Source organism: Dipodomys spectabilis, unplaced genomic scaffold (genome assembly GCF_019054845.1).
Source record: "Dipodomys spectabilis isolate Male_0828 unplaced genomic scaffold, ASM1905484v1 ptg000095l, whole genome shotgun sequence".
NCBI lineage: Eukaryota > Metazoa > Chordata > Mammalia > Rodentia > Heteromyidae > Dipodomys > Dipodomys spectabilis.
In genome coordinates this window covers 21363621-21375823 of record NW_024870772.1, presented here as the reverse complement: position 1 = coordinate 21375823, position 12203 = coordinate 21363621, and positions in this window count along the sequence as shown.

Sequence of the window (12203 nt, the reverse complement as noted above, 5' to 3'; positions counted from 1 at the left end):
CTGCGGGGCGGGGCGGGCCGGAGTGGCCTGACCCCGGAAACGCTCCTACGGCGTGGGGGGTGGGACCTAAACCAGAACAGACGTGGCTTTAAACGGGGTACAAATATTTCCGGTTGAGATACCGAAGAAGAAGGTCCAGGAGACTGACTCAGACGGAAATAGAAATGCCCCTACCGGAAGTCTCTCCCACAACAACAATAACTTTATTGTTACGTGTTGCTCGGGTGATTGACAACTTGCAGGAAGTCCGTTCGGCCCGCAGAGGGCTTTGCGGGTCGGTGGCTTCTGCTCGCAGGAGTGAGTGTCACGTTGGCCGTCCACCGCTTAGGTCAAAACCAAGAGCATGACATCTCCAACATCCAAGAACTTTCCTCCCAGAAAACTAGTTTGTGGGAACACTCTAGAGAATTTTTTTCAGACGTATATCAGATAGTAGTAGCAAATAGCTGTTAACAATCTAAAACTCCAACGTTGAAGAACTGGACCAAAGGGCTGGGAAGGTGGCTCAGTGGTAGAGCGCTTGCCTTGCATGCTTGAGGCCCTGGGTTCGATTCCTCAGCACCACAGAAGCAAAAAGCCGGAAGTGGCGCTGTGGCTCAAGTGGTAGAGTGTTAGCCTTGAGCTAAAGAGCTGAGGGACAGCGCCCAGGCCCAGAGTTCAGGCCCCACGACTGGACCCAAAAAAAAAAAAGAACTGGAGCAGTGATTCGTAGTTCCTGATATCTGTGACCGCACAAACACAGTGAACCCAAGAATTATGTCGGAACCACCATTCAGTATAACTTTGCATCATTTTGTGGGACAGGAATCCCCAAGGGGCGAGGCCTGTCTCCTCTCACACTGAGGTGCCATGGCTGAAATGACTCTGACCTCTGGACAGCTGGGGAATGCAACATCTTCACAGGGTCTCTGAGCCTCTAGTTCCTCCTGCTCCCTCTAGCATGAATCGAGTGACGATGAAGTCACTAGGAGCCAGATCCAAGGGAGGGACTTTGATCCACCTCTCCATGAAAGAAGCAGCAGCAAAAAAAAGAAAGTCACAGCATTAATCTGTCACACATCCTATACTATGCAATCATTCAAAGGAAAGGAAATTTGCTAAGCATGGTGATTCATGACTGTAAATCCTAGCCACACCAGAGGTAGAAATAAGAAGGATCATGGTTTGATATCTTTCTAGACAAAATGTGTGTGAGGGCCCATCACAACCAATTTTTTTTTAAATGGGCACAATGATGTGCCAGCTATACAGTAATGTAAATAAAAAGATGCAGTTCATTACCACCCAGACATAAAAACAAAACAAAAGAAAACTATTGAAAAAATGACTTCATAAAGAAGCTAAAGAAGCCATGCATGGTGGCTCATGCTTGTAATCCTAGCTATTGAGGAGGCTGAGATCCAAGGATTGACATTCAAAGGCAGCCTGAACAGGAAAGATCATGAGACTCTTATCTCCAATTAACCACCAAAAAGCCAGAAGTGGAACTGTGGATCAAATGGTGGAGCACTAGCTTAAGCAAAAAAAAAAAAAAAAAAAAAAAAAAAAATCCCAGGAACAGCACCTAGGCCCTCAAGCCCCAGGACTGGCATCAGAATAATAATAGTAGGACTGGGAAGGTGGCTCAGTGGTAGAGTGCTTGCTTTGCATGCATGAGGCCCTGGGTTTGATTCCTCAGCACCACATAAGCAAGAGAAGAAAAAAGCCAGAAGTGGTGCTGTGGCTCAAGTGGTAGAGCACTAGTCTTGAGCTGAAGAACTAGGGACAGCGCCCAGGCTCAGAGTTCAGGCTCCACGACTGGACCCCCAAAAAAAGAATAATAATAGTAATGATAATAATAATAATAAATTTTAAAGATAAAGAAAGAAGAAATGGCAAGAGGCATTGCTCAAGTGGTAGAGCCCCTGACTAGCATGCTTAATGTCCTGCATTCAAACTCAGTACAAAGAAAAATAAAAAAGAGCCCATTGCCCAACAACGAAGTAATGTATGTTCTGCTTATATTACTGTATGGATTACATAGGCACAAAAGGATACTTTCAGAAGCGATAGAAATGTTATCCTGATGTATACACTATACCAATACTGATCAAAGTGCACCTCATATATATGTGTAGCATGCATTTGCACGCACAATGCATTATTCCTCAGCAATTGAAGGAAGAAAATGTATAAGTATTGACATAAGAGAAAATTTATTGTGTATTTCGAATTATATGCTCACTACATGCTGTGTGAAGCATGTTGCTTGCTTCAGTGTTTCCCTTGAAGACACTCCGATTCATTCCATCCATATCTAGCCATGACCAAGCAGGCCTAGGCATGGATGACGTATCAGCCAGGGCACCAAGCACTACTGTTTCTGATGAGATTTCTCCTCCCCTCCCCGTGCTTGAGAACTTTGAGGACACTTCTCCCATAGCAGTGCTCTTTGCATAGTATCCTGATGACTCCCGTAGCAGCCTGGACTAGCCTGGTCCCACCTGGTTCCCTCTGCTGATGTCTAGTGGGTTTTCCTCTCTTCTGTCATGTCTTGAGCAGGAAACAAGGACTTCAAACCCCATCATCTCCCTCATCTATTAAATACAAAATTTAAATTGAAGTGTGCACATTAAAGTAGGTAAAATAAAGCAGATGCAACTGTATATTAAAAAGGAAGTTGGTGAACAATGTAAATGTCATCACATTTTTTTTATTTTAAAAAGCCACCCCAAAGAAAGATCTCAAAAGATTCATAGCACATGGTTATCAGTAGTTATCTTCTTTTTTTTTTTTTTTTTTTTTTGCCGGTCATGGGGCCTGAACTCTGGGTCTGGGCATTGTCCCTCAGCTCTTCAGCTCAAGGCTAGCGCTCTACCACTGGAGCCACAGCACCACTTCCGGCTTTTTCTGTTTATGTAGTGCTGAGGAATCGAACCCAGGGCCTCATGCTTGCAAGGCATGCACTCTACCGCTGAGCTACCTTCCCAGCCCCTCAGTAGTTATCTTCTAGCAGAGAAATTAGAAAACAGTGGGACAAAGTCATTTTAGGATGTGTATTTTAAAAGGAATTCCTTAGGAGAGGAACATGATACCTATGTGCATCTGACCATACAAAATAATATTTATCAAAATGAACTCCAAGAAATAGAGACAAGAGGTTTGGGGGTGTTGCTGTTTTTGTTTTCTTTTCATCTTGTTTGTCCATTTATTTGTGTTGGGGTGTATAGGGGGAGGCACAAAAATGGTGGGACAAAGGGTAAACAAATGCAGCAGTGATACACACTAGACAGTCTGTTGAAAATGAACTATACAACTTGTGGGAGGAATGGAAGGGGAAAACTTGGAGAGGGGGGAGTAGGGATGACAGTGACAAAAAAAAAAAAGTACTTGCTGGGCACCAGTGGCTCATGCCTGTAATCCTAGCTAACTCGGGAGGCTGAGAGCTGAGGATCACAGTGCAAAGCCAGCCCAGGCAGGAAAGGCCCTGAGACTCTTTTTTTTTTTCTTTAAATTATTTTCTTGTAAAGATGCTGTTCAGAAGAGTGACAGTTACATTAGTAAGGTAATGAGTACATTCTCTATTAAGCATTGATACCCCCTCCTTTGTTTTTCTCTTACTATCCCTTCCCTCCCCCACCGTAAGACTCTTATATCAATAAAGCACTTGAAAACAGGAAGTGGCACTGGGGCTCAAGTGGTAGAGTGCTAGCCTCCAGCTGAAGAGCTGAGAGACAGTGCCCAGGTCCAGAATTCAAGTCCCACAACCGACAAAAAAAAAGAAAAGAATGTACTTATTACCTGATTTATATAACTGTAATCCCTCTGCACATCACCTTTACAAATACAATTCAAAAATTTAAATGAAAAAAAAATTTTTAAGAATTGCTTAAAAATGAATATTAGGTTGAAGATCAAAGTAAATTTTAGTTCCAATTCTGCTGAAAACTTGAATATGTCCTACAACCATACATATTTATGTCCACACTTAGTACCCTATTAACACCTACCCAAATGCACACAGTAAATTCCTGTGCTCTGAGTTGCCCTTGGGGAGAGGGCTAGGCGGCAAACTGGTTGGCTCAGGGGCACTAGGCATGAGTGGTCACTTGTCTATTCCATGGCCAGCATGCCTGGGCAATGTGTGCTTTCTACTGGAGTAGAAAGCACTGAGTATGGTCTTTATACTATGTGATTTCTGCCCTAGGAAATTATTTTAATCCACAAAGATCTACAAAATGTGCTTTTGTGCTATTGCTAGACTAGACTTGCATAAAAGGAGAAGCCAGACACCAATTTCCATGCCTGAAATCTCAGCTAGATGTAAGCGGATGGATCCAAGGCCAAGATTGGAAAGTTAGCACAAGACCTTATCTGAAAAATAAAGCAAAAGAACTGAGGGGTGCTGGGGGGATGGCCCAAAGTGATAAAACACTTGATAAGTAAGGGGGAGGCAGCCTTGAGTTCAACCCCAGCACAGAAAAGAAAGGAAGGAAGTAGGACAGGAAGAGGAGGGAAGGGGAGAGGTGGGGTAGTGAGAAGTTGGGCTGGGGAGGGGAGGTAAGGGAAGATAATAAGGCTTAAGCAAACAAACTGGGTCAGTCCATTAAAGTCAGCTTTCCAGTGGCTTTGAGGAGTCTTTCAGAATGGTGAGGGAAAGAGGTTTCTTTTTCTTTTTTTTTTTTTTGGGGGGGGGGGGTCCAGTCGTAGGGCCTGAACTCTGGGCCTGGGCGCTGTCCCTCAGCTCTTCAGCTCAAGGCTAGCACTCTACCACTTGAGCCAGAGTGCCAGTTCCAGCTTTTTTTCTTTTGCTTATGTGGTGCTAGAGAATCGAACCCAAGGCCTCATGCATGCAAGGCAAGCGCTCTACCACTGAACCACCTTCCCAGCCCCAAGAAAAAGAGGTTTCTTAACAGTGCCATTTGCATTTCAGTTTCCGCAGCCTGGGATACATACAGTCATACTGACAACAAGAAGAGAGAAAAGAGCTGACTGCACTGAGGAGTTCAGGGCCAGAGTCCCTATTTGGTGATTTCACTGATGCTGCCAGGGTGCAAAAGGGCTATGTGTGTAAGTCATTCATATGAACTAGTGCTAAATCTATTCTAACCTAATGTCTAAAACGGGATGCTCCTAACCCCACATACAAAAAGAAGGTCCCCCTCCCTCTCAGCAGGAACAGAGGAAGGGAGGTGTTGGTGGTCTCTAGGTGTACAGAGGCCTTTTGGCCAACCACTGACTCCATGACTGCCCCAGATCCCTGAGCTCTCCCATGCAAGACCTGCCACCCTGCCCAGCATATCCTCACCTGGTTATGGTGAGGAGTGCAGGACCAGGTTCACAGCACATGGGTAGCTAAACCTCGCCAGTGGCTACCATGGAAGGTTGGGTCCAGGCAGCCTTGGTCCAGGTGCCACCAGAGAGCACAAATGGGCATGCCAGGCCCCTTCCCACCCAAGATCTATTTTCCTTTCTTTGGGTTTTTTTTTTTTTTTGTCAGTAGTGGAGCTTGAACTCTGGGCACTGTCCCTGAGCTCTTCAGCTCAAAGTGAGTGCTCTACCACTTGAGCCACTTCTGGTTTTCTGGGGGTTAATTGTAGATAAGAGTCTCACAAACTTTCCTGCCTGGGCTGGTTTTGAACGGCAATCCTCAGATCTCAGCCTCCTGAGTAGCTAGGATTACAGGTGTGAGCCACCAGCACCTGGCTCTTTTCCTTTTTTAATTCTAGTTGAGGGGTACAGTTTGGATTTTTCAGGATTTTTCAGGCAGGACCAGTGGCTCAGACAGTTCCCAACATTTGCCTGTCCCACAGCCCACTGTCACCTCACCCAGTGCTGGTGAGGGCTTGTGAAGTTTCCCTTTAAAAGTAGAGACTCTTCACTTAGGGCCCTTGACTTTGCCCTCAGAATAAGAATTTCTGGATATCATAATGGTAAGAAAACTTGGAAAAGCTTAATTGATTAAGTGAGCGAACAGACAAGCAGACAAGCAGGAAGGCAGGGGCACACTCTAAACATAGTGTGTATGCTATCAAAGGGAGAGAGAGACACCCTGGGCGCTTTGACATCAGGGTATTATATGATGACAGCAGGGTCTGACTTAAAGTCATGCAAAAATAGGTGTTTATCTTTGTTCCTAACACTCTTGGTGTTACACTGTTAGCACTTGGGCTCAGGATCTCTGAGACGGACCTGTACTTTAACTATATGACCATTGTGTTTAGGCACCCCTTTTAGGAAAGAGTGCATTCTGTAATATATTTATCTTTGAGGTAGAATGCATCTGCCACACATGTTTATCCTTTGGGATGAGCATGTTGTATCCCGAGAAGCCATTTTTCCAAGTATTTGCGTCTCCAGGATACATGGCTTTTTTGTGTGTGATGTCCTTTCTCAGATTTTAGAACACCCTGTTTGGAGCCAGCAGGCAAGGTCAGGTGGAGAAAACTGTCCTTGCTTTTCCCACCTTGTGTTGATACTGCTCTTATGAAGGAGTACAAGGGTTACAACAAAGGAGATAGTGCCATGTTTCTAAATATATTGTTTCTAAATTCCTGGCTGCCATTCACTTTATTTTCCCTAGACTATCCAGATGCATTTCCCCGTAACATGACTTTAGTTCCTTAATTTTAAGGGAAGTTGATGGGTGAAGATCAGTCTCCTGCATTTGCTCTAAGCCAAGTTGTTGTTATTTGTGTTTGTTTTTTAATTCTTGGCTGCTGTTTACCAGGCCTCATTTCCCTTAATCTGTCCTGCCTCACTACCACCCAAGAATGGGCACCTTGGTGCCTTCCACACATGCTTGTGGGCAATTTAAACTCTGTCTCTGAGTGTGAAATGTGCATCAAATAAAGTAATCCCAGAACTTGCTTCATCAGGGGCTATGAGGTAAAATCAAGCATGTGAGGGCTTACAAACCTAAATTTCAATGACTGAAGATGGGAAAATGAGGGAGAAAAAGTAGAGATAGAAGGAGATAGAGAGGAAGAGAGAAAAAAAGAAAAAGGAGAAACTCCAAGTCCTTTAGATTTTTCTCTTTTCTTTGGTCTTCCAAAGTTCGGAGGACTTCATTTCCATTGTACAAGATCTTTCAGAACCATATTGAGAATTTCCAAGGACAGCATGCTCAAGTGCTCCCCAACCATTTTTCCATGATATACCCAGAAGGATTCAGTCTGCACAGCCATAGGCATTTCTCGAGGTGTGGAGGGGCAGGGGTGGGGGCGGGGGGCGGGTGGGTAGGAGGGAAAGGGCTCCAAATAAGGAGCCAAGTGACTGAGAATCCCTTGGGTGATTCTAAGTTTTCCTTCTCATATATCTCATAAAGAAACATTACTATGGGCCAGAGCCAGTAACAGTTATGGAAGGCCTCATCCAGCTCCTCCCTGAACCAGGGCATCTAGAAGCTTCCTTCAGTAGTATTGACAGTCATCTGAGAAGTCATCTAACAAGTCATCTCAAAGTAGCAACAACACAAATCACTGCTTGACATGTTCCTACATGAGGGCTCTGACCTTTTAAGAACAGAATTTAGAGCTGAAAGAAAATTTAATGGCCAGGCCAAACCTATCCTACAAACCAAAGATGTTGTGTTTCTCATTGTAAGAGCTTAGATATCCTGGCAGGAACCAGTGCTCTCTATACTGTAGCATATCTCCAAGTTAAGTGATGATACACAAAGTTCTCTTAAAAATTGCAGCTCTAGGGGCTGGGAATGTGTCTTAATGGTAGAGTGCTTGCTTAGCATGCATGAAGCCCTGAGTTCAATTCCTCAGTACGATATAAACAGAAAAAGGTAGAAGTGGTACTGTGGCTCAAGTGGTTGAGTGCTAGCCTTGAGCACAGAAAGGCTCAGGGACAGAGGCTAGGCCCTGAGTTCAAGCCCCAGGACTGGAAAAAGAAAATTGCAGATCTCAGCCAGATGCCAGTGCCTCATACAAGTAATCCAAACCTCTCAGGAAGGATGGTAGTTAGAAGCCAGCAGAAAAGTTTACAAGATTCTAATTTAATTTCTAATTAACCAGCAAAAATCTAGATTGGAGGTGTGGCTCCGTGGTAGGTGGAGCATCAGCCATGAGCAAGAGAACTGATGGAGAATATAAGATCCTGAGTTCAAGCCCTGGTTAAAAAAAATGCTAAGCCGGGCGCTGGTGGCTCACGCCTGTAATCCTAGCTACTCAGGAGGCTGAGATCTGAGGATCGCGGTTCAAAGCCAGCCCGGGCAGGAGAGACTGTGAGACTCCTATCTCCAATAAACCATCAGAAAACTGGAAGTGGCGCTGTAGCTCAAGTGGTAGAGCGCTCGCCTTGAGCTGAAGAGCTGAGGGACAGCCCCAGGCCCAGAGTTCAAGCCCCATGACCGACAAAAAAAAAAAATGCTGATGCTCAATATTGACATGAATAATTACATTGCATTGCCTAAGTATGAACAAGAATAAAATTTTGCATAAGTTTATGATTATATAAAAGTAGATTTGCAAGTTACATGCCAACAGAAGTATAACATATAACAATGTATTACCAGAAACATTGAAACAGATATCATTAATGAGATGGAAGACATTGTTTTGTTTTGCTGGAGGTAAATATAAAAATCACTGCAGGCAATATAAAGATGATCAGGGCCACAGCTACACAGCTTCTTTGGGGTTCAATGGGGTTAGGTCATCCTAGCCACATATTGGTCCTCTACCATTTGAATCATACAGGAAGCATTTAATCCCAGTAGTTTATCTGCAGAACATTTATATATTAGAATAACCTATTCTTTTTCAGTCGCTTGATTAAAAGTCTTATATGCATAAAGAAAAAGGGTAGAAGCTGAAATCCTAGGATAATCCTAAACTATTGTTACATTAGTGATTCAGAATATGCATTCATGTAGTATGTGTATATGTGTGTGTGTGTGTGTGTGTGTGTGCTCGCGTGTGTGGGTGCAAGCATGCCAGTACTCATGCTAGAACTCAGAGCCTGGCACTGTCCCTGACCTTTTTGTACTGAAGACTAGTTCTCTATCACTTGTGACACAGTCTTACTTCTAGCTTTTTGCTGGTTAATTGGAGAGTCTCACAGACTTTCCTGCCCAGGCTGGCTTTGAACCGAGATCCTCAGTTCTCAGCCTCCTGAGTAGCTAGCATTACAAGCCATAAGCCACTGGTGCCTAGCTGCATTAACTGTAGTTTTTAAGAGAAGACTAAGAAGAAGGATGAAAGAGTTGACATTGATCAAGATGCATTGTATTCATAATCTGACTTGTTGAATCAAAACCCTTCTGGCACAACTCAAGTAAAAAACCAGAAACAATAGATTGAAATGCAACACATTTACAAACGTTCTGACAGGCTCTAATTTGAGAACAGTGCACTGTATCCTACTTTTGTTGCTGTAAAGGCACCAATGGTAACTTCTCTACTATCTGCTCCAGATGCCCGAACTTCCACATTCCAGTCATGCCTTTGCTTCTTTAGGCTCCTCACCTAGCAGCATCTTAGATTAATTCCCTGGAAATAGGAAAATGTCTTGGGAATGAGTGAGCTGGAATGTTCCAGGTCAGAAAGAGAAAGGGAAGGAGAAGGAGCCAGGGATCCATTTGACAGTGGGGTAATCAGAGAGATTCCTGCTATCATTTCCAGAACTACTCCTGTGGATGCCCAGCTACTTCACAGCTGTCCCTACGTGGCTGACCAAGGATCCCAGCTATTGCCTCCATTTGGAAGGAGGACTGAAAGGACGTGACAATTTACAGCACTGCCACCATTGCATTGGAGTTGTTAATGTGCTACCTTGCCAATGTACTTCAGAGTCAAGTTCACAGGCCTCCACTGAGTGGCAGGGTATATGACAAAGTAGGGTGGGGGAGAGGGGGCTGAGGGTGGGGATGGGGCTGGGGGGGGGGGGTGTCTCACTAGTACCAGGCAGTGAGGAAGATGATCCCACCAAGTTCTTTATGCATCCACCCAGCCTTCTGGACTCTCTGGGTTTGCCTTTGTCTAAATGACCCTATTATCTGGGGGTGGGAAGGGGAGTATGTGCAGGGGGTGGGGGAGGGTTGAGGGGAAATAACCCTTAAGAGAACAGTGTCTAGATTGGAGTTGTGGCTCAGTTGGTAGAGCACTAGCCAATGAGTAAAAGTATCAGGTACCAAGTTCAAATCTCAGTCTTCAACTAAAGAAAAGAAATAACCACAGTCATTTCATTTTTATATATTACTCCATTTTATTAAATAAATGAAATGAGGTTTACACTACATATTCCTACAATGCTTAAATAAAGAGCATAAAGTATAAAGGTTTATAAAGAAGGTATATTCTACATAACATAGACTACTTCTAGCACATGGTTAAAGATGAATAGGAGCCACTCTTTAGTAGTACAGATCAGCAATGCTTAGCATCATGAGTTCACAAATCCATAAAGAAACCAAGAAGCAAAACATTTCCTTCAACTTAGTCATAAAAGTTAAAAAAAAAAAAAAAACACGAAACACTACTGGACATTGGTGACTCAGCCCTGTAATCCTAGCTACTCAGATGGCTGAGATCAGAAAATCATAGCTCAAAGCCAGACCAGGAAAAAATGTCCATAAGACTCTTCATCTGCAATTAACCAGCTAAATGCTGGAAGTGAAGCAGTGGCTCAAGTGGTAGAGTACTAGCTTTGAGCAATAAAGCTTAAGAGAACAGTGTCCAGGCCCTGGGTTCAAGTCCCAGTATCAGCACGCACATATACACAAAACAAAATAAAAACAAAAATAACAAAATTTAGAAATCCTTTAGTCATATTTGAGCACTGTCCAGAGGAAGAGAGGGCTGTAACGATACCCAGGAACAAAGAGGATCAAGTTTCCCAAATCCTTAAGTTATTTCCTGGTTAAAAATTTCAACCATTGCATTAATTCCAGGAAACAGAAAAAGCACATTAAGATCCTGTTCTATAAGGCACATAATAAATCTATACCATATTTTTGTCTTAAAATTGCTGAAGTTTTCCAGTAAAGTTTTGAGTTTCTTTTTTGTCCATAATAAACTGGTAATTTGTCTGACATTTGCCCTTTATAACAGTCTTTGAGATGTATTTGTTTCTATTTCAGAAATTACATACTTGAAAAAAATAAAATATTTTCAACATTTTAGAAAAGTAGCTCAGATGAAACAACCTTTTAATTCAAAGAACTCAAAAGTGAAAGATTCTCAGCAGAAAGTCTATTGCTTAATGGAATGTTCTGATAAGAAAAAAAAATCCTTTTTAACATGTAGTTCAATGCCAGAAGCAAGGCCTGAATGAGCGCAGGGCCTCTACTGCCATCTAGTGTCCACACCACCAATAAGCTATCAATGATCCTTCTTTCTCTCTTTTGAATTTTTGTCTTAGTCTTTTCAAGACTCTGTCTTACTTGTGGAAGTAAAATTCTACTTCATAAAGTCCTTTTTCAAATGAAGCATTAGCAAAGAAGACAAAGTGAAAACGACTTGGAGAAAAAATGAATGATTCCCCAAGAAAATCTTCTATTCCTTTCTGTCCCAAGAAGGAAGAAGCCAGGGACTAGACAAACTGGAAATTTGCATAGCACATAATGTAGAAGTAACCTGCCCTAGAGCTGGAGTTAGTGTGTGGTTCTCAAAGGCAAGCCCAGGGCTAGGATGAAGTCAACAGTGCTTGCCTGCAGTGCATAAAGCACTGGGTTCCATCCCAGCACAATAATCAAAGAGCAGACTGGAAGGCATCCAAGAAAATCGAATCCGTTTCCAGCCTTCTACAGGTAGAAAGCTCTTGGGGCTCTAAAAGTCATCTTTCATTTTAAAAATGTGAGGAAAACAAGAAAGAAGGAAAATGACAAGCAAGAAAAATGATTTGCCGTATCATTACAAGAAGGAAAAAAACATGTAACAGAAACTAGATAAAAAGATATCATTTGGGACTAGGGCTATAGCTTCAGTGGTGAAGAGCTTTCCTTATTTGAGGCCCTGATTTCAGTCCACAGCTAGGAAGGGAGGGAGGGAGGGAGGGAGGGAGGGAGGGAGGGAGAAGAAATTGTGTTTTTTAACCCTTTGATACAATTAATATACACTAAAAGGAATGACAGGAAAATAAAAGAGATGTTGGGGATGGGTACCAGCTATAGGGGGAGGGTGACTGAGGATGGATACAGTAGAATATGCCTATATGAAAAACAAAACAGTGAAACCAGTTAAAATTGTTTTTAAGAAGGAGGTGGCTAAAAAGCC